The 24,357-nt window shown below is 37.7% G+C and overlaps 1 long non-coding RNA gene across 1 annotated transcript; it reads left to right on the forward strand.

The window, feature by feature from the left end:
• LOC126427039 (uncharacterized) lies at nt 1-24,124 on the forward strand. Its single transcript, XR_007576505.1, has 3 exons — nt 1-205; nt 701-1,685; nt 21,621-24,124. It is a non-coding gene; the product is annotated as an uncharacterized LOC126427039 (long non-coding RNA).
• The last annotated feature ends 233 nt before the right edge of the window (nt 24,125-24,357 follow it).

The following is a 24,357-nucleotide window of genomic DNA, read 5'->3' on the forward strand; positions in this document are numbered from 1 at the left end:
TAGCTGCAATGAACAGCAAGTTGAACACATTTTTACATTCAGACCATATCCTTATAAGCAACCAAATGAAAATATGATTTGCTCTGTAAGTGAAATTTTTTGGTGGTACAAATGATTATGAATTACAGAGGAGCACCAGTTACCCACTGCTGTTGGCAAGAACACTGTGGAAGAGGACTGAAGCCAGATACAGAATTTGTTGAAGGTGATAAAGGTTTAAAAAGCTATATATGCGATTTGTATGTGAATAGTTAAGCAGAGCTGCAGCTTCCGGGCCATGCTTTGGTTTTTGTGGTGTGAGCTTCGTGGTAACTAGCCTGTGAATCAGCCCAACAAATGAATTATTTTTCATCTTAAAACCATGTTTAGAGTTTTTTGAACAAAACTGTGGTTACGAGAAGTGAACTGGACATCAGGAAGTTGTTTAAAAATCAATCTGGAGATTTCTAGTGTCTGTCCATCCTAACATTCTCGCTGCCTGCATACGTCAGTGTTGTCAGGCTCCTGTTCAAAAAACACATACTACGCAACTGCTTATCCAGTTTAAATCCCTGTTAGAAGATACCATTTGTGATGCTCACATTATTGCTGTGTCTTTCTTTGGTCTTAGATTGTTGCTTTCCTTACAAAGTTTTCATGTAGTTTGCATTGCTGCTATTTCGTCATTCCCAACATTTATTATGTGTATAAATTGTTTCAGTGTGAGGCAGTTAACAGGTGTGACATTCAACAGTTGGTAGGAATATAATTCGGGTTTAATATGAGATGGGCACTGTTGGTTGCAACTGATTCCAAGAGAGTGGCTGAAGCTGAAAGGTGGGATCTTGGTGCAACTAAAGATACCAGAATAACAAGGAGAAATAAGAAGAACAAGTGAGAAGATGAGGAACACTGAAACCAAGAAAATTATGCAACTACGGAGCATATTGTGAACAAAAGAGCTGAGTATATCAGTTTATGTTAAATTTTCCAAGAATTAAATTCTCTTAAGTTTTTACTAATTTAATTATGTGTGAATTGACCAGTTCGGATCGTACTACAATTTCATTTCTTCTCTGTCTGATGTTTCTTCTTTCTCCAGTACTCCTGTATATGGACGCTGTGCTGTTGCTTCTGTCCATCCGTCCAGGCTTTTCTAGTCTTGGTTCTTCTTTTCATGTGTAGTCATGGTCCACAATGTATTCTTATTTTACATCTGAACTTTCTGAATGTTAACATTTCCAGATCTTTACAAGCTTCCTCAATCCTTATCGTTGTTGTGTTCTTGTTCCACAGGTAGTCGAATATCCTTTTGGATAGTCTGGTTTTGTCCATTCAGTACAAGTGTCCTAGAGATGATTACCTCCGCTAGTTCGTGGTCTCTGAAATTTTCTCCACCTTATTGTAGATTTCATTGTTGCTCCAAAATTTCCAACCAGTTACAACCTGACTTTGACCCATGATTTTCCCATAATACTCATCTTCCTAGTAAGTCCAGCTTTTCCAACTTCTAATTCATTGGGGCATTCACTGGCATACAGGCACACTGTTTTTACCACAACATTGTAGTATTGTATTGTGACATTCCAAGAGATGCACTTTTTGTTTTAAAAGTTTGTAGTAAATCCGTAAGCTCTATGTATTTGTGAGCTCTGTTCCCCCACAGAGGCCTTCTCCAGTCCGTTGTCTTGTATGGCTTCACCGAGGTATTTGATTTTTTTTTACCCTCTCAATCCACCCAATCGCAGTTCCAAGGAATTGTGGTCCATGTTTGTCACTTGTCATGACTTTGGTCTTCCCTTTAGAGATCCTAAGTCATGGCATGTCATGCCGGGACTAATGAGCTGAGCAATTTGCTTTCTTAGGAATTCACACACACTTCCAGTCTTGCCAGTCATCCTCTCTAGTAGGTTAGTGTGTGTGGCTGCTTCTCCTAAGTTCTCTGAAAGTGTCACAAAATCATCAGTGAAAGCCCAGCAGTTTACTTTAGTTCCTCCTGATTTTTTTCCTAGACAGATCGGGCCAATCCCTTGATTTTCAAGTTCAGAATTCCAAATTCTCACAATCTTCTCCAGGATACAGTTAAACAGTATTGGTGATAATCCATCGCCCAGTCACACACCTGTTCTCCCATAAACTTCACTTTGGAAGTTGTGCCTGTTAAGATGTATGCGATAATGTTTGCCAGCTTGTTACTGACCCCAAATTCCGTGATGATTCTATCTAGAGTCTCTCTATCCACCGAGTCAGTTCTATTCAGCAGTGTCCTTGGGAGGATCTTGTCGATGAATGGGTGTAGTGACACGTCTCTGTAGTTGTTTACAAGTTGTTTCTACCTTTCTTATGGAGTGGGTAGATCAGTGCTGTTTTCCATTCATCTGGCAGTTTTACTATCTCCCATATTTGCTGAAAGATTTGGTGTAGGTCATCTAGGATTTCTGTTCTGCCCATTTCAGCATTTCTGCTGATATCGGGTCTTCTCCACTGGCCTTGTTGTTTTTGAGACTTTTTAGGGCTTCCTTTGTTTCTTCTTCTGTTGGTGGTATGTCATCCTCTAGGTTTTGAGGAGGAGCCAGAAGTTCCAGTTTGGTGGTTGGAGGTGGGCAGTTGAGCAGCTTGTAGAAGTGTCTGATTAGTAGAGTGCAATTTTCTTCATTATTCAATCCAATTTTGTCCTGTTCATTTTTGAAGCTTACACTTGGGACCTGGTATCCTTGGATCCGATCTTTGAAAGTTTGAAAAAGTCTCTGTAGTTATTTTTTGTATAGCTGTTCTTGAGATTTTCTAATTTTTATTTCTCAAATGATCGTTTGACTCTGCAGGATATCCTTGCTGTTTCTTTTCTTTGTTTTCTGAATTGTTCCATGTGTTGACTCTCACTTCGTGTGCTTTCTCACATTCTTCATTCCACCAGATTAACCGTTTTGTCATTGCCTGACAGTGTTTTCTTTGCGGCATCGTTGATCTCTGTACGGAGTTATTGCCAGGGGTCTATTCTAGATGAGCGGATTTCTTCTTTGAAGTTATTTGGAATGTCCCGGTTGATGTTCATTGGGTTGGTGTTATACTTGATCACTATGGGTGGCTCTGTTTCATTTTGATGCGAGAAAATGCATTTTAACTTTGCATAGGTAGGGATCAGAGTCGAATTCACTGTCTGATTACTTTAACATTCATCACTTGTCTAGTGTTTTTCCTGGTATTGCTACATGGCCTAATTGGAATTCTAGGTTGGGATTTGGAGATACACAAGTCTTTGCTTTTCTTGGGACTTTCCGAAAATGAGTTGACATTACCTACAACTGGAAAGTTTTGCAGCGTCCAGTGAGCATTTCTACTGTCTGATTTGTTCTTCCGTGTGCTGAGCAGCCTCTTGCTATGTCTTTATATTTTCTTTCTCTCTCGATCTGTACGTTGAAGATACCTAGAAGGATTTTCTACGGTTCAGAGGTATCCTGGAGATTTGTTTCCAGTAGATCCCAGAAGTCGTCTACTGTTTGGAGGTTGTTCTTGTTGTCTTTGTTAATTGGATTGTGGCAGTATATGGGAGTATATTTCTTGTTTATGCACTTGATTGTCAGTATTGATAACCTTCCAGATTTTGATGAGAAGCTCATGACATTGTTAACTATGGTTCTGTTTAGGTAAAAGGTACTACCCAGGAGAGGGGTGTTAATCATTATTTTTATTGCTGGCTTTCCTTTGAATGCTCTACGGTGTTGTGAGTCCACAATGAGCTCATCTAGGAATCTGGCCTCTAATACAGCCAACATGTGAATTTCGCATTTATACAGGAGCTTTTCCAATTTTTATTGTTTTCCGACTCGGAGGAGTGAATTTACATACGGTCCCAGTGTAGTATTTCTTTCCGAATTTCAGTTTGGAAGGTAATAGGTACTATTCACTGGAGAGAAGACTGGGCACTAATGTACTATCTACTGGAAGGAAGATATGTACTGATTAATTATAAAACAGTGGCCTTAATTTTGATTATCAGGTGTAAATATTAGTAGAATAAAAACTTGTTCCTGAAATGACAGGAGCGTGGGCTGCTCTCTTGATAGATATCTCATTAAGGTGTCCTTGAAGTTTCAAGCACCTAAGTAAATTAGTCAGTGCATAGATTCCAAGTAATGATTGGGATATACACATGTAATTTGATGAGCTTCACAAAAAATTGTAATAAAGAAAATGAGTGAACTAATGTTATTTTAATTCCATATCTCTTTACAGCAACAATCACTCCTGTTGTCCTAAAATTTTCATCGTATTAAGAGTTTGCCTTTTTTTTGTGAGCCATGTAAACTTTGTGAAAATAGTTAGTATTTTTCCAGCCGTTAACAAGAAGTTAATTTATGCAGGTTGTGGCATCATTTTTAACTGGTAACTTTGCAGACCCAAACAGTCTTCGGAATAGCCTGTCGAAGGCAGTTGATTGTTTGCATGATCAAGGAATATTAGTGATATGTATGTAAAGTGATATGGGTGATAGCAGTGTTGTCATATGTGGAATTCTTGGAGTTCCTTCTTGTCTTAACAAATGAATTCCTTCTAGTTTTTGTTACATTATTAATTTCGATTATTATTTCATAAATGAATCAAGAAATAAAGACAGTAAACAGTATATTATTGCATAATTAAGAATAGACATTTTAAGTCTGCAAGTATATCATAATTTCAAATCTCCCCAAAAATATTATTTCAGGTGTACATTCAGAACTAATACTTATCAATTCTGATATTGAAACTAAAATATTTTATAAAGTAATTCCATTTCATTACTTTTATCTAGAAATATAGCATACTGCAAATAAAATTAGATGAAAGTTTTCAGAAAAGCAACTGAGATAATATTAACCTGTCCAAAATTCGGAAGCTAATAGTGGTATCAACAACTGCTGTTGAGGAAAATTAATGCTAGGGAAGGATGTCCCATTAGAGGTTGAATGTTTATCAGAGTATTGTTTAAAAATCTAAAATGTATTATGCAAGTGCTCTTAGAGATTTTTGGTAACAATGTTAAACAGCAACTTGTCTTTATATAGTAGCATACATGTTAACGAATTCCACTTCTTTTCAGAAATACTTTCCTCACTATTTCAAGTCTTCATTTTATATACCCTCTTGCCAGGCGTCTCCCCACAACATGTTTGAGCTTGTTCTACATCCAATGGAAATTTTCCAGTACCAAAATGCTTTCTTAGTATTATTCATTCTTGAAGTGAATTCAAGTGCAAAAGATTTTTAACGGTAACGAAGTTGGTGAAAAATAGCTGAGGAAAATTCACAAGCTATATGAGGCCTCAACTCTTGTAAAGCAGGGTAAATGATGAACAATTTCATAACATTACTACATCTGTATTTGTGTCAGGACTTCCATGTGTTTGAAGATAGATCATCTGAGGACAGGTTTGAGCTAATTACCTTCCATTGTCTCCCTCCTCAGATCCATATTTAGCCATACAAGGAAAATCTTAAGTGCAAAATATTTCAGAACAGAATGGAATAGACTCACGGATAGTATCTTTCTTCGAAAACTTGTATAAACTAAATAAATGCCTTTCACATAGGAAAAAAAAGAAAATAGCAAATTTCAGCAGGAGGAGTCAGTTGGAGTGGAATAGACCTATTAAAGTGACAGTGATCACCAAGTCCCTGTACAATCATATCAAAGTAAATATCTCCAACCACATAAAAAAGTGAAGGCACCAGTTCAGAATCACTTAACTAGGGATTTTTCATCGATGACCTTGGTGACTTAACTTTACTTAATAACCTGGTCTTCATTTCTATCAATTATATGAGGTATTTGCTTTTCTGCTGTGTGCTACATCAGACTGATAGTTCAGTAACACTACTGTAAATTAAATAAATATTTGTCTAGGAATTGTGCAGAGTTTTGAGCTATTAATGTGTTTATAGATCATTTGATGTGAATGAAAAAAACAAATCAGTTGTTGTGTGCCTGTCTGATCTATTAAATTTTTAATTGAATGACCACCACCTCCGAACAAAACACTCCTATCTACTGTGATTAGCATCAGTTATTTTGCCGCTGACAGCAAATCTTACCTGCTGTTTTAGTGTCTCATTTCCTAATCTATTTATCTCAGCATTGCCTGATTTACTTTGAGTAAATTTCATTACCCTTGTCCTTCTTTTGTTGTATTCATCTGAAACCACTTTTAAAGATACTGCCCATTCCATTCAACTGCTCTTTTGTGTCCTTTACTGTTTCTGACAGAATTACAAAGGCATCAGCAAAATGCAGAGTTATTATTTATTTCCTCTAAACCTTAATTCCCTCTGCAAATTTCTGCTCAGTTTCTTTTACTGCTTGCTCGATATGCAGACAGAATAACAACAGGGAGAGACTTCAACACTATGTTCCTCCCTCCTCAGCTACTGATTCCCTGTCACATCATACAACTGTTATAATTGCAGTCTTGTTTCTGTACAAATTGATAATACACTTTTGCTTCATCTACTTTTATCTTCAGAAGTGAGCTGCTTTTGTTGCTGCTTCTATGGAGAGCCTCTCCCTAATATTTTATGTGAAATATGGAGATGTAGGAGACTATTGTTAACTTCATGAATCTTAATCATGCAAACAGCAATTCAATTAAGCTTCTGCCGTTTCATTACACTGAAGTGACATAAGTCATGGGACAGTGATATGTACATATACAGATGGTGGTAGTATTTCGTATACAAGGCATAAGAGGGCTGTGGACTGGCAGAACTGTCATTTGTTCTCAGGTCATTTATGTGAAATGATTTATAAAGTGGTTATGGCCGCACGATCGGAATTAAGACTCTGAATGTAGAATGGCAGTTGGAGGTAGATGCGTGGAACATTCAGTTTTGAAAATCATCAGCAAACTCAATATTCTGAGATCCACAGTGCTAAGAGTGTGCCGAGGATGTCAGACTTCAGGATTTACCTCTGACTACGGACAGCGCAGTGGCTGACGGCATTCACTTATGGACAGAACAGTGCTATTTTCTTAGTTATCAGTGCTAACATACAAGCAAGACTGCATGAAGTAACTGCAGAAATCAATGTGGGGTGTATGACAAATGTATCCATTAGGACAGTGGGGCGAAATGTGGCATTAATGGGCTACAGCAGCACACAATTGATGCAAGTGTCTTTGCTAACCGCACGACATTACCTTTGCTGCATCTCCTGAGCTTGTAACTGTATAATTTGGACCCTCAATGACTGGAAAACTGTGTCCTTTGTGAATTTTAAAATTTTCCCGGCGAATTGACTGTTCAAACAAATTTCGGGCTTGCAGCCGCTCGTCGTTCAGTACTTCGCACGATATTTCAACTGGGCACCTGCCAGTCATCTTCAGGTGAGCCGTCGCAGACTGGCGAAAACGTCCTCCGTTCCGCAATATATAGCGTACTGTAACTATTCTGCACATGCGTCGAAAACTTGAAAGTTGAACCAACACTGCCCGCCGGCAGCGCCCTCGCTGGTGGAATAGCGGAACTCAGTCGCCCTCTGCGTTGCTGTTTGCCACGGCGGTCGACGCACTCTGTCGTCTTTGATTTGAGCAAATCGTGGAGATGATGGGATTCCATGCACTGTCCAGCTGGTAGCCGCTGTCACGGTTTAACAGATTTTCCGCCAGTCTTATTTCTACGGATTCTTTAATAATGGAGTCGCAGAAAGACGTTGCTGTGGACAAAATCATTGTTTTCTCATACTCCATTGAATGTCCAGTAGAAATACAATGTTCAGCAATAGCGGACTTGCTTGGCTGCAAAAGGCGGGTGTAACGTTGATGTTCAGTGCAGCGTTCTTTCACGGTGCGTGTGGTTTGACCTATGTAAGCCATACCACATTGGCACGGTATCTTGTAAATTCCGGCCTTTCGTAGTAACAGATTGTCCTTAACTGTCCACACATATACAGACTTGCTCATACATACTTATGCCGGTAACATAACTTACACGCATATGAAATGTGTCTGTATATGTGTGGATGGATATGTGTGTGTGTGCGAGTGTATACCCGTCCTTTTTTCCCCCAAGGTAAGTCTTTCCGCTCCCGGGATTGGAATGACTCCTTACCCTCCCCCTTAAAACCCACATCCTTTCGTCTTTCCCTCTCCTTCCCTCTTTTCTGATGAGGCAACAGTTTGTTGCGAAAGCTTGAATTTTGTGTGTATGTTTGTTTGTGTTTGTTTGTGTGTCTATCGACCTGCCAGCGCTTTCATTCGGTAAGTCACATCATCTTTTTTTTTAGATATATTTTTCCCACGTGGAATGTTTCCCTCTATTATATATATATATATATATATATATATATATATATATATATATATATATATATATATATATATATATATATATGTGTGTGTATGTATGTATATTTTGCCCATGATTTAAATAACCTTGAAATTTAAAGAATTCTCATAACAGCAATGCAAACAAGAGACAAAATCCTATTTTAACAACAAGCACAGGTGCATGGCACATTTCATATGCGTGTAAGTTATGTTACCGGCATAAGTATGTATGAGCAATATCGCAGTTCACTTTTAGTTTAATTAAACAATGATAAAATAAGCTTACACTACAATTCCGAGCTAAAGAAACTGTGTGATAAATTTAGCCATGTGCATTTGATAGACTTAAGTAAAGTGAATCGTGACAAACACACAAAACACGGATTCCCCTTAAATAGCAAAGGGGAGGCCAAGCTAGTTTCCCACATAAGGAAACTGTGTGAGAAAGACAGTGTGGAGAAAGCTCCAATTGCTCTGGGCTACAGCCATGAGACTTTTTTAGAATAAAGGACCATAATAATAGTTTTCAGGGATGTATATCTGATATGACTTAAGTCCCGTTCATACAAAGAAAAGCCAGGCTGTGAAATAAGTGATCAGCCATTGCAGGTGAGTTCTAAAAAACCAGTGTATGCAAAATGTCGGAAAAAGAGAACTCAGACAACTTTGATTCACACAAGATGGTAAATAAACAAGAAGGGATAACACCCTTAAAGTTAATGCACTTAAATGTGCAATATCTCAGAAACAAACTAGACATTCTACAAATATTCATAGAGGGACACTTGCCACATGTACTAGTAATAACGGAACATGGGCTAAAGTGCAGTGAAATAATATATTTTAGATTAGAAGGTTACATATTAGTAAATAGTTATTGTAGGCAAAACCATAAAGGTGGTGGTGTGGCAGTTTATGTTAATAAGGATATAGAAGCTAAAAAAATTTCCTTTCTTGAACACCACACCAAAGGAGGATCAATTGAAATGACAGGTATTGTACTCCACAATAATAATCTTAAGTTACGAAAGCGTAAAGTGATTGGAGTATATAGGCCACCAAATGCTGATGTAATGCTGTTTATGAATAAACTTAGTAGTGTTGCTGGTCAGGCTGGTTCTAATGACCTTACTATATTAGGTGACTTTAATGTAGATGCAAACTCAACTAGTTTAGTAAACTTGCAACTCAGTGATGTACTGACCTCATACAACCTTGTAGATATAGTGAACTCTGACACCAGAGTGAAGGACACATGTTCAACTAGAATAGATTATGCTATAATCAACAAAGATGTTATAGATAAGGTCAATTACAGTAACTTAGATTTTCTTTTTTCTGACCACTTCTGTCAGGTGATAGAATACAAAAATTCAGTTGGGCCTAAACTAACAAAAAATGAGCTACAGAAACGAATGCTGAATACCTGAAATATTAATGCTCTTAAAGACAAACTAGTGAATGAGAAATGGGATTCTGTGTACCAGGTAAAAGGGTCGGATGAGAAATGGAATGAATTCTACTCAACCCTACTGCATCATTATGAATATAGTTGTCCAGTCAGAGAAATCCAGAAGGTAGTTAAACACTGTCAGAATGGAAGTAATCCTAGACTAAAACTCCCAACAAATCTGATTAGGCTCAGGCAGCAAGTACATGATCTGAATAAGCTTTATAAAGCACTTTTAGTGAGATATTCGAAAGCTAAGTGCCTTTTTCACAAATCGTAAACTGTTTGTAGATTCACAGCATGTCTTCTGAAAAGAGCTAAGTACAACCACAGCAGTTACACAGTTCATCCATGAAGTTTACTGTCTGTTGGACCAGAAGGTGCAGACTGCAGGTATATTTTTGGACCTGGCAAGATCATTTGATAAGGTAAACCACAGGGTACTTCTTAAAAAGCTAAAACCTTATAGTATTGGGGACCAAGCCACGAATCTTCTAACCACGTACCTGTTGAATCATAAGCAAGTCACTAAATTGTCATACAAACTAGATAATAAAATCATGAGCTCCCAGTCCACCAGTGAACCTGTATTACAAGGTGTACCACATGGCTCAATCCTTGGACCCTTTTTCTTCCTTACACACACACACACACACACACACACACACACACACACACACACACACACACACACACACACACACACACACACACATATATATATATATATATATATATATATATATATATATATATATATATATATATATATTAACGACATTGCACAACCCATTAACTCCCGTATTGTAAGCTATGCAGATGACACGTCAATCTTATTTTATGGGGGCGAATCTAAAGAGCTAGAATCTCTTGAATGTCACCAAATCTCAACTACTGACATTTAAAACAGGCATTACTCACCACAACAATTCGAATAGTGTGTGTAATATCTCTGCAACAGAAATGGTAGTTGTAAATTCCTGGGTGTGTATGTTGATGAAAATTTGCAGTGGACATACCACATTAATTTCGTACACGGGAAAGTCAGTAGTGTCATATATCTCCTCAGCCAGCTCGCAAAGATAGTTCTAGCTGAGCACTGAAATTAGTATATTATGAAACACATTACCCCTTTCTCAGTTATGAAATTGAACTACGGGGCTGTGCAACTGATGTACATTCGAAAGGAATACTACTACTACAGAAAAGAGCAATAAGACATATACATGGGATGGGACATAGAGATTCATGTCGTGAAGTGTTTGTGCAGCACAAATAACAACGTTAAAAATGACTTATAGAAGTCCATATATCAGTGGTTTGATTTGGTATAACAAGCTACCAAACTCTCTAAGAATGCACACGGGAAATGTTTTTAAAACAAAATTAAAATCTTTTCTAATAGAAAAATGTTTATATTCTTTCAAAGAATTTTAAGATAGTGATTGTAACATGAGGCATTAGCATATCAGTAGTAATGTGATAAATGTAAAAAATAGACATAAGAAGCAACAGCTACAGAATATAGTGTATTTTATAAGTATAAATATAACCATGGTATTAAGTCTGGCATTTGCAAAAGCCATCATTACAATGGCACCACGCAAAATGAATGTAAATAAATAAATAAATAATGCTAATCACAGTAGAGAGGAGTATTTTTGGGGGGTGGAGGGTCATTCAATTAAAAATTTTAATAGATCAGACAGGCACACAACAATTGATATGTTTTTTTTTTCATTCACATTAAATGATCCATAAACATGTTAATAGCTCAAATTTCTGCACAATTCCTAGATAAATATTTATTTAATTTACAGTAGTGTTACTGAACTATCAGTCTGACATAGCACACAGCAGAAAAGCAAATACCTCATATAACTCATAGAAACAAAGACAAGATTAATAAGTAAAGTTAAGTCATCAAGGTCATCGATGAAAAATCCCTATTTAAGTGATTCTGAACTGGTGCCTTCACTTTTTTATGTGGTTGGAGATATTTACTTTGATATGATTGTACAGGGACTTGGTGATCACTGTCACTTTGATAGGTCTATTCCACTCCAACTGACTCCTCCTGCTAAAATGTGCTATTTGCTTTTTTTTTCCTATGTGAAAGGCATTTATTTACTTTATACAAGTTTTCGAACAGAGATACTGTCCTTGAGTCTATTCCATTCTGATCTGAAATAGTTCAGGCACAGCAATTTTGCACTTAAGTTTTTCCTTCTATGGCTAAATATTGAACTGAGGAGGGAGACAGCGGAAGCTAATAAGCTCAAATCTGTCCTCAGATGATCTATCTTCAAACACATGGAAATCTTGACACAAATACAGATGTAGTAATGTTATGAAATTGTTCATTATTTACCCCGCTTTACAAGAGTTGAGGCCTCATATAGCTTGTAAATTTTGATCACCTATTTTTCACCAATTTTGTTACCATTGAAAATCTTTTTCACTTGACTTTCACTCATAATCAAGAATGAATAATATTAAGATAGCATTTTGCTACTGGAAAATTTCCACTGTATGTAGAACAAGCTCAAACATGTTGTGGGGAGATGCCTAGCAAGAGGGTATATAAAATGGAGACTGGCAATAGTGAGAAAAGTATTTCTGAATAGAAGTGGAATTTGTTAACATGTATACTACTATATAAAGACAAGTTGTTGTTTAATATTGTTAACAAAAATCTCTAAGAGCACTTGCATAATACATTTTAGATTTTTAAACAATACTCTGATAAACATTCAACCTCTAATGGGACATCCTTCCCTAGCATTAATTTTCCTCAACAGCAGTTGTTGATACCACTATTAGCTTCCGAATTTTGGACAGGTTAATATTATCTCAGTTGCTTTTCTGAAAACTTTCATCTAATTTTATTTGCAGTATGTTATATTTCTAGATAAAAGTTATGAAATGGAATTACTTTATAAAATATTTTAGTTTCAATATCAGAATTGATAAGTGTTAGTCCTGAATGTACACTTGAAATTATATTTTTTAGGGAAATTGGAAATTATGAAATACTTGCAGACTTAAAATGTCTATTCTTAATCATGCAATCATGTACTTTTTACTATGTTCATTTCTTGATACATTTATGAAATAATAATCAAAATTAATAATGTAACAACAACTAGAAGGAATTCATTTGTTAAGACAAATTGTAAACCATTTGGAATATTGTATTTTCTGCAGAGTTTGAGAGTTGTAAGCTTGCCCCTGATATGATCTTTTGTACAATACATTCAAACTGTCAGATGACGATCAGCAGAAACCACTCTTTTGTACAGCAGAGACTGTGTCCACATAACTACTTTCCATTCCTCTGCCACCATGTACAATATAAAGTGGGTCCATTGCAGGTGAGCAAGCTCTGCCAGATGGTGATCGGCATACGCATTCTCAATCTCGTTACGGCGACACACACAGACACACACACACACACACATATATATATATATATATATATATATATATATATATATATATATATATATATATATATATATATCAGAGGGAAACATTCCACGTGGGAAAAATATATCTAAAAACAAAGATGATGTGACTTACCAAACGAAAGCGCAGGCAGGTCGATAAACACACAAACGAACACAAACATACACACAAAATTCTAGCTTTTGCAACCAACGGTTGCTTCATCAGGAAAGAGGGAAGGAGAGGGAAAGACGAAAGGATGTGGGTTTTAAGGGAGACGTTAAAGAGTCATTCCAATCCCGGGAGTGGAAAGACTTACCTTAGGGGGAAAAAAGGACGGGTATACACTCGCACACACACACGTATCCATCCACACATTTGCAGACACAAGCAGACATATTCAAAGACACACCTAGTGATACGTGGCTGGCAACCACGGGGCCCCGAGCTGAGTCCTGGCATTGCTTCCGCTTACTTGTGCCAGGCTCCTCAGTTTTATCTTTCCTACCTGGCCACCCTTGTCCAGCTCTTGTTCTTTTCTGACCCTGTCGCTATTAGGTTTCGAGAGCTAGGGGTCTTTCATTTTCCAACCTATACTTCTCATGCAGCATCCGACCCAGAGCGGGTGGCTGCAAAAGGCGTCTGTATCCCATGTTAGGCGTGGCCTCCAGAACTGCGGAAGGCAAAGAAATACCACCACAGATTATCTTCCCTGCATAATGTAGTCTCCATTTTATGCACAAAAATGGCTTCCTTTCATGTTAAATCAGTGTCCGTAGGTAAAATAGTCCCCCATTCGGATCTCCGGGGGGTACAGCTTGAAAGGAGGCGCAAAAAATCAAAACGAGAATTGGGACCTGGAATGTTAGAACTCTGCTACAAGCAGGAAAACTAGAAAACCATAAAAGAGAGATGGAAAAGAATCATATGGACCTCGTAGGAGTTGCTGAGGTAAGATGGAATGGACATGGAGAGTTGCAGTCAGATGAATATTATTGTATTACTCAGGAGGAGAAGTAAAAGGAATGAATGGAGTAGGAATGATTATGACAAAGGAATTGGCTAAATGTGTGGAATATGCAGACTATACAAATGACCGGGTCATTGGTGTAAGGCTGAAAGGAGCACAAAAAGGTTTACTGATTGTCCAGGTGTATATGCCAACTTCAGGACATTATGACCAAATTGTAGAGGAAACGTACAATGTAATAGAGAGAATAATGGAGGAAAATAAAAAATGCTGCAAAATAGTAATGGGAGACTGGAACGCCATTGTGGGAGAAGGGAAAGAGGGAAACACAGTAGGCAGTCATGGTCTTGGAAAGAGAAATGACAGAGGTGAATGGTTAATTGACTTCTGCAGGGAAAGGCAGCTGATAGTGGCAAACACATGGTACAAGAACCACAAGAGGAGGCTCTACACTTGGAAATCACCAGGGGATAAATACAGAAACCAAATCAATTTTATACTGGTGGAAGAAATATATAAGAATGGAATCAAGAAGGTGCACACATTACCAGGTGCAGATACTAATAGTGACCACAACTTACTTATGGCAAAAATAGAAATAAGAATGAAAAAACTGAAGAAGGCGACCGTGGTGAAGAAGTGGAATTTAGAGAAGATAAGATCCAACAAAGAACAAATTACAGAAATGCTGTCTTGGGAGTTTCTAAACACATCACGAGACAAAGAAACCACCTGATAATGCCGAGTAGTGGAATATGCTGAAAGAAGGAATCATTAAAGCAGGACATCAAAATATAGGATATGTAAAAGGGAAAAGGTAAAAAAAAAAAAAAAAAACCATGGGTCACACAAGAAATGATTTCCAAGATGGAGGAGACAAGAAAATTGAAAAAAGAAAAAGAACACTGAAAATGCAAGAAAGATATACCGAAGGTTAAATAATAAACTGCAAAGAGAAACAGAGCGGGCTAGGAAAAAATGGCTGAAAGAGGAATGTGATGTAATTGAAGAACTGGACAGGAAGGGAAGATACGACTTACTATACAACAGAGTGAAGACTATGACATGGGAACAAAATAGAGCAGGAAGTGCTACTGTGGAAATTTTTAGTAAAAACGAAGAGGTAGTGTACAAAGATCGTGACGATGTCCTCCAGAGATGGGAAGAATATTTAAAAGAGCTATATGACACAAATAGGAAAGCAGAAACTCTGGAACTTAAATCACACAACAGTGTAAGTGGTGACGAGAAAGGACCAACCGCCATACTGGAAGAAGTAAAGTCTGCCATAGCTGCAATGAAAAATGGCAAAGCGGTAGGTACATATACAATACCAGGAGAAATACTAAAATGCTTGAACCAACATGGAATAAGAGAAATATTGAGGTTATGTAATAAAATATATGACAATGGTGAATGGCCAGAGGACTTTCTGACAACAGTAATGATTCCATTACCGAAAAAACAAGGAACCAAGAAATGCAGCGAATACAGGACAATCAGCCTCATTTCACATCCAGCCAGTGATGTTAAGAATAATTAATAAAAGACTTGAAAAAGTAATGGAGGAGAATCTTGGTGAGGAGCAGTTTGGCTTTAGACGGAATACGGGCACCAGAGATGCAATAGGGCTCCTACGAATCTAGAAAAGGCATTTGACAATGTGGTTTGGGACAAGCTGGCGACTATAATGAGGTAAAAGAGAGTTTATCGGAAAACCAGAAGACATAAACTCATTATATCTTAATCAAAAAGTTTCAGTTAGAGTGAGAGGAGCAAGTACAAACTGGATCAGACTAGGAAAAGGAGTCAGACAAGGATGCTGTCTATCACCTACTATTTTCAACCTCTACTTGGAAAATATGATTGACCAATGCTCATTAGATGCAAAGAAGTAGAAATTGGAGGAAGAAGAGTAGGGTGTTTGAGGTCTGCTGATGACATGGTCCTTCTAGCCACAGGGGAAAAAGAATTACAGGATTTCGTGGACACCATTGCAACTAACGGAAAAAATATGGAATGAAAATTAACACAAATAAAACAAAAAAATTGGCACTAGGAGAAAATAAAAATTATGCTGAACGGAGAAATACTATAACAGGTGCAAAATTTTATGTATCTTGGAAGCAGGATAGACACTGACTGGAAGTGCACCACAGAAATTATAACAAGGATGGCAACGGCAAAAGAGGCGTTTTATAAGAAAAGGAGAATTTTCTGCAGCGGTTTGGACAGAGAACTCAGAAAGAGACTCATAAAATGTCTTGTATGGAGTGTTCTTCATATGGCGCTGAAACGTCGACTATGGGGAAATAAAAAAAAGAGAAAGGCTAGAGGCTTTTGAGATCTGGACATGGTGGAGGGTGGAAAGAATAAGTTGGATGGACAGAGTAAAAAATGAAGAGTGCGAAAGAAAAGACAGTTACTAGATGTAATAAAGAGAAGATAAAAAAATTGGGTTGGGCATATATTAAGAAAGCATGACGGACTGATAAAAACAGTTTTAGAAGGTTATGTAGAAGGGAAAAGGAAGTGAGGACGGAAGAGATTCCAGATACTGGATGACATGATGGTACAACATACAGTAGCCTAAGACGGTAGCAATGGACCGCAGAAAATGGAGATGCAAAGGACTAGCTAATAGAGCAGATAACTGATGATGAATAACTAAATTCTCCAATTTCCTTTAAGAGAAAATGTCAAGCAAATCAATAATACTCGAATCTTTCAAGTCAATTGAACGATAACAGCCACAGCCAGAGAAACTACGGAACTTCGAAAAACCAGCTCAGACCGAACTACAGTCAGAGCTTTCCAAAAATTGTGATATTTAGCAGGACGAATATTCGTGACAACCTATGCCCGCATAGGGAATATATAGCCTTTGCCGTAATAATAGAAACGAGTACGTAGCAGTCTCATCATAAATAGTTGAAATTAATGTTCCTTTATAGCAACTTCAATAATAAAAAAATAAATGCTGAGATCATTAAGTGTGTCTTATAACAACTAATACTACAGAAAATTCAAAATGCAACATAAAATCATCTACCAGTTGTAAATTCGTATCCACACATCTGTTGTTCGAGGTTACCAATAGATGGCAGGACAAGCCTCGTAATGCTAAATGCATATGCGTGTTTCCTTTCCTTGCAAATGCAAATGCAATGGCAGCCCTGTTGGTGACAGTAGATGGCTGTTTTCGTGTATTGTTTGTGGGGAGAAAGTAAAATTTTGGTTACAAAATTCTGAAACGGATTGCTGAGCTGTACCGACTCGTTCCAACAGTTCGTCTAAATAGTTCACGTCATTTTGAGTTAGAGCAATTAAACATTAGAGAGCAAAATGATTATAGACCTGTAAAAGAGGTAGAGGAGGTGGTTAACCGTTGAAAGTAATCACATTTGAAATATCGTGTGTTTTTTTTGTATAATGTGTACGGTTACGATTTGTTTAAGTTTCACTTTGAAGATGCGCAGTTGGAGTTGAAGAGCGACCTGCTGGAAGAGATCTGTTAAAACAGAAAGCAGTTCCTATGAAATTCGAAGTTCTAAATCCTTCGAAATGGAAATAACCAGAAGCAAGGATAGTAATAAAAAAGGGTATTAGTGTAAGTAATACTTTCATCAGTGTCTCACAGATTACAAGTATCCATGTTTTTGATAGAACACGATTGCAATCTTTAATTCTTGACTGTGGAATGTTTGGTAGGCGTTTTAAGTGCTCTGAATTAAACGGTGTCGTCCCTGTTTAAAACACAACTGCTATGTAATTTTAGTTTATGTTGATCGTCAGTTCTGTCCTGTCTTGCAGTTTTTCGACAACATGGATTTGTGCATTTTGTGGCTTCGTTTTGTAGTCAGTGAAAGATAGCAAGCGTCTCTCCAGACATACCAAGTCATTATATTATGCATGTACTGTAGGTGCAAGTGCATTTTTGTGGTTGGGAATGTTGTAAAGAAACAAACCATGATTTCACTGTGTAGTGCATGCGAGTGGTTAAACTGTCATTGATAAAATGAAATACTTGCGACTATACGAGGTGCGGCTAGAAAAAAACCGGACTGATGCTGGAAAAAACATTTATTTACAATTATTTACAATTTCATGTTATCTCCTTCAATGTACTCTCCTCCTCGGTCTCTACACCGCTCCATACGAATTTTCCACTGTTCATAGCAATGCTGCAGATCATTTTCGGTAAGTCCATACATTACTTCCGTCGCTTTTTTTTTTTACTGCTTCAACAGTCTCAAATCTAGTTCCTTTCAAAGCTGACTTGACTTTAGGGAAAAGAAAAAAGTCACAGGGGGCCAAATCAGGTGAGTAGGGTGGATGATCTAAGATGGGAATGTTGTGTTTTGCCAAAAACCTCTTCACTGACAACGCACTGTGAGCTGGGGCATTGTCTTGGTGAAGGATCCATAACTTTTTTCTCCACAAATCGTTCCGTTTTCTCCGTACTCGCTCACGTAGGGTAGCCAGGACGCTAATGTAGTAATGCTGATTCACTGTTTGTCCCTCTGATACCCAATCAATGTGCACAATCCCTTTGATGTCAAAAAAAAAAAAAAAAACCAATCATCATTGCCTTGAATTTCGATTTTGACATTCGTGCTTTTTTTTGTCGTGGAGAACCAGGAGTTTTCCAATGCATCGATTGGCGTTTAGTTTCGGGATCGTAAGTGAAAAACCACGATTCATCGCAAGTAATAACATTTTGTAAGAAGGTGAGATCACTTTCAATGTTTTCCAGGATGTCAGAACAAATCATTCTTCGGCGTTCCTTCTGTTCAATTGTGAGACACTTCGGAACCATTTTTGAACACACTTTGTTCATGTTGAAACTTTCACGAAGAATCTGCCTAACACTTTCCTTGTCAATTCCTGTTAACTCAGACACTGCTCTGATTGTTAAACGGCGATCTTGTCGAACAAGTTTACCGATTTTTTCAATGTTTGCATCAGTTTTTGCTGACAATGGTCTGCCAGTGCGAGTGTTATCACTGGTGTCTTCGCGGCCATCTTTAAATGGTTTAAACCACTCAAACACTTGTGTTCGCGATAAACAATCATCGCCGTACACTTGTTGTAACATTACAAACGTTTCACTTGCAGATTTTCCTAGTTTGAAACAAAATTTGATGTTAACACGCTGTTCTTTCTGTACACTCAACATTTTCCGACGCACAGACAAAACGTCAACTACTTAAAACAGACGCCATGGGCAGACTGAGTGCAGGAGGCAGATGAAACTCGAGCAGTAAGCGGAGCGAGAGTCACGTGACAGGCCACGCGACTTTCAGCCTTATTGCATTCGTTTTATTGTTTTACCAGTACTAGTCCGGTTTTTTTTTTTTTTAGCCACACCTCGTAATGTTTAAGATCAGCTGACATACAGATCTGTTAAAGGCAACGTAGGCCAGGTTCTGGTAAAATGACTGCTGAAAGCCCTGCTTAAACTTTGATCGTTATTTGAACATTTTTAATTGTGAATATAGAGTTGTGTAACCACATTTTCAGCCATCAACCCGTTTGAGGAAGAAACGACAGAATGAAACAAGAGACCTGCACTAAATTACAACTGCAGATATTGTAAATTTCCAGTTCCTGGATAAGGGACTGAAAGCATTTGAGATTTTATAGTGATTTCACTGTTATCATTAATAAGAAACAACTGCAAGATATCTACAGTAAATGTTATTTACGTGGTATTCAATTTAATGGAAGGCCTATATAAAGCATTTTTCTCTTTTCACAGGTGTTGATGGTGATGAAAGAGAAGGTAGCTGCAATGAACAGCAAGTTGAACACATTTTTACATTCAGACCATATCCTTATAAGCAACCAAATGAAAATATGATTTGCTCTGTAAGTGAAATTTTTTGGTGGTACAAATGATTATGAATTACAGAGGAGCACCAGTTACCCACTGCTGTTGGCAAGAACACTGTGGAAGAGGACTGAAGCCAGATACAGAATTTGTTGAAGGTGATAAAGGTTTAAAAAGCTATATATGCGATTTGTATGTGAATAGTTACGCAGAGCTGCAGCTTCCTGGCCATGCTTTGGTTTTTGTGGTGTGAGCTTCGTGGTAACTAGCCTGTGAATCAGCCCAACAAATGAATTATTTTTCATCTTAAAACCATGTTTAGAGTTTTTTGAACAAAACTGTGGTTACGAGAAGTGAACTGGACATCAGGAAGTTGTTTAAAAATCAATCTGGAGATTTCTAGTGTCTGTCCATCCTAACATTCTCCCTGCCTGCATACGTCAGTGTTGTCAGGCTCCTGTTCAAAAAACACATACTACGCAACTGTTTATCCAGTTTAAATCCCTGTTAGAAGACACCATTTGTGATGCTCACATTATTGCTGTGTCTTTCTTTGGTCTTAGATTGTTGCTTTCCTTACAAAGTTTTCATGTAGTTTGCATTGCTGCTATTTCGTCATTCCCAACATTTATTATGTGTATAAATTGTTTCAGTGTGAGGCAGTTAACAGGTGTGACATTCAACAGTTGGTAGGAATATAATTCGGGTTTAATATGAGATGGGCACTGTTGGTTGCAACTGATTCCAAGAGAGTGGCTGAAGCTCAAAGGTGGGATCTTGGGGCAACTAAAGATACCAGAATAACAAGGAGAAATAAGAAGAACAAGTGAGAAGATGAGGAACACTGAAACCAAGAAAATTATGCAACTTCAGAGCATATTGTGAACAAAAGAGCTGAGTATATCAGTTTATGTTAAATTTTCCAAGAATTAAATTCTCTTAAGTTTTTATTCATTTAATTATGTGTGAATTGACAAGTTAGGATCGTACTACAATTTCATTTCTTCTCTGTATGATGTTTCTTCTTTCTCCAGTACTCCTGTATATGGATGCTGTGCTGTTGCTTCTGTTCATCCGTCCAAGCTTTTCTAGTCTTGGTTCTTCTTTTCATGTGTAGTCATGGTCCACAATGTATTCTTATTTTACATCTGAACTTTCTGAATGTTAACATTTCCAGATCTTTACAAGCTTCCTCAATCCTTATCGTTGTTGTGTTCTTGTTCCACAGGTAGTCGAATATCCTTTTGGATAGTCTGGTTTTGTCCATTCAGTACAAGTGTCCTAGAGATGATTACCTCCGCTAGTTCGTGGTCTCTGAAATTTTCTCCACCTTATTGTAGATTTCATTGTTGCTCCAAAATTTCCAACCAGTTACAACCTGAGTTTGACCAATGATTTTCCCATAATACTCATCTTCCTAGTAAGTCCAGCTTTTCCAACTTCTAATTCATTGGGGCATTCACTGGCATACAGGCACACTGTTTTTACCACAACATTGTAGTGCTGTATTGTGACATTCCAAGAGATGCACTTTTTGTTTTAAAAGTTTGTAGTAAATCCGTAAGCTCTATGCATTTGTGAGCTCTGTTCCCCCACAGAGGCTTTCTCCAGTCCGTTGTCTTGTATGGCTTCACCGAGGTATTTGATTTTTTTTTACCCTCTCAATCCACCCAATCTCCGTTCCAAGGAATTGTGGTCCATGTTTGTCACTTGTCATAACTTTGGTCTTCCCTTTAGAGATCCTAAGTCATGGCATGACATGCCGGGACTGATTAGCTGAACAGTTCGCTTTCTTAGGAATTCACACACACTTCCTGTTTTGCAAGTCATCCTCTCTAGTGGGTTAGTGTGTGTGGCTGCTTCTCCTAAGTTCTCTGAAAGTGTCACAAAATCATCAGTGAAAGCCAAGCAGTTTACTTTGATTCCTCCTGATATTCTTCCTAGACAGATTGGGCCAATCCCTTGATTTTCAAGTTCAGAATTCCAATTTCTCACAATCTACTCCAGGATACAGTTAAACAGTATTGGTGATAATCCATCGCCCAGTCACACACCTGTTCTCCCATAAACTTCACTTTGGAAGTTGTGCCTGTTAAGATGTATGTGATAATGTTTGCCAGCTTGTTACTGACCCCAAATTCCGTGATGATTCTATCTAGAGTCTCTCTATCCACCGAGTCAGTTCTATTCAGCAGTGTCCTTGGGAGGATCTTGTCGATGACTGGGTGTAGTGACATGTCTCTGTAGTTGTTTACAAGTTGTTTCTACCTTTCTTATGGAGTGGGTAGATCAGTGCTGTTTTCCATTCATCTGGCAGTTTTACTATCTCCCATATTTGCTGAAAGATTTGGTGTAGGTCATCTAGGATTTCTGTTCTGCCCATTTCAGCATTTCTGCTGATATCGGGTCTTCTCCACTGGCCTTGTTGTTTTTGGGACTTTTTAGGGCTTCCTTTGTTTCTTCTTCTGTTGGTGGTATGTCATCCTCTAGGTTTTGAGGAGGAGCCAGAAGTTCCAGTTTGGTGGTTGGAGGTGGGCAGTTGAGCAGCTTGTAGAAGTGTCTGATTAGTAGAGTGCAATTTTCTTCATTATTCAATCCAATTTTGTCCTGTTCATTTTTGAAACTTACACTTGGGACCTGGTATCCTTTGATCCGATCTTTGAAAGTTTGAAAAAGTCTCTGTTGTTATTTTTTGTGTAGCTGTTCTTGAGATTTTCTAATTTTTATTTCTCAAATGATCGTTTGACTCTGCAGGATATCCTTGCTGTTTCTTTTCTTTGTTTTCTGAATTGTTCCATGTGTTGTCTCTCACTTCGTGTGCTTTCTCACATTCTTCATTCCACCAGATTAACCGTTTTGTCATTGCCTGACAGTGTTTTCTTTGCGGCATCGTTGATCTCTGTACGGAGTTATTGCCAGGGGTCTATTCTAGATGAGCGGATTTCTTCTTTGAAGTTATTTGGAATGTCCCGGTTGATGTTCATTGGGTTGGTGTTATACTTGATCACTATGAGTGGCTCTGTTTCATTTTGATGCGAGAAAATGCATTTTAACTTTGCATAGGTAGTGATCAGAGTCGAATTCACTGTCTGATTACTTTAACATTCATCACTTGTCTAGTGTTTTTCCTGGTATTGCTACATGGCCTAATTGGAATTCTAGGTTGGGATTTGGAGATACCCAAGTCTTTGCTTTTCTTGGGACTTTCCGAAAATGAGTTGACATTACCTACAACTGGAAAGTTTTGCAGCGTCCAGTGAGCATTTCTACTGTCTGATTTGTTCTTCCGTGTGCTGAGCAGCCTCTTGCTATGTCTTTATATTTTCTTTCTCTCTCGATCTGTACGTTGAAGATACCTAGAAGGATTTTCTACGGTTCAGAGGTATGCTGGAGATTTGTTTCCAGTAGATCCCAGAAGTCGTCTGCTGTTTGGAGGTTGTTCTTGTTGTCTTTGTTAATTGGATTGTGGCAGTATATGGGAGTATATTTCTTGTTTATGCACTTGATTGTCAGTATTGATAACCTTCCAGATTTTGATGAGAAGCTCATGACATTGTTAACTATGGTTCTGTTTAGGTAAAAGGTACTACCCAGGAGAGGGGTGTTAATCATTATTTTTATTGCTGGCTTTCCTTTGAATGCTCTACGGTGTTGTGAGTCCACAATGAGCTCATCTAGGAATCTGGCCTCTAATACAGCCAACATGTGAATTTCGCATTTATACAGGAGCTTTTCCAATTTTTATTGTTTTCCGACTCGGAGGAGTGAATTTACATACGGTCCCAGTGTAGTATTTCTTTCCGAATTTCAGTTTGGAAGGTAATAGGTACTATTCACTGGAGAGAAGACTGGGCACTAATGTACTATCTACTGGAAGGAAGATATGTACTGATTAATTATAAAACAGTGGCCTTAATTTTGATTATCAGGTGTAAATATTAGTAGAATAAAAACTTGTTCCTGAAATGACAGGAGCGTGGGCTGCTCTCTTGATAGATATCTCATTAAGGTGTCCTTGAAGTTTCAAGCACCTAAGTAAATTAGTCAGTGCATAGATTCCAAGTAATGATTGGGATATACACATGTAATTTGATGAGCTTCACAAAAAATTGTAATAAAGAAAATGAGTGAACTAATGTTATTTTAATTCCATATCTCTTTACAGCAACAATCACTCCTGTTGTCCTAAAATTTTCATCGTATTAAGAGTTTGCCTTTTTTTTGTGAGCCATGTAAACTTTGTGAAAATAGTTAGTATTTTTCCAGCCGTTAACAAGAAGTTAATTTATGCAGGTTGTGGCATCATTTTTAACTGGTAACTTTGCAGACCCAAACAGTCTTCGGAATAGCCTGTCGAAGGCAGTTGATTGTTTGC

The sequence above is a fragment of the Schistocerca serialis genome, chromosome 11, assembly GCF_023864345.2.
Source record: "Schistocerca serialis cubense isolate TAMUIC-IGC-003099 chromosome 11, iqSchSeri2.2, whole genome shotgun sequence".
NCBI lineage: Eukaryota > Metazoa > Arthropoda > Insecta > Orthoptera > Acrididae > Schistocerca > Schistocerca serialis.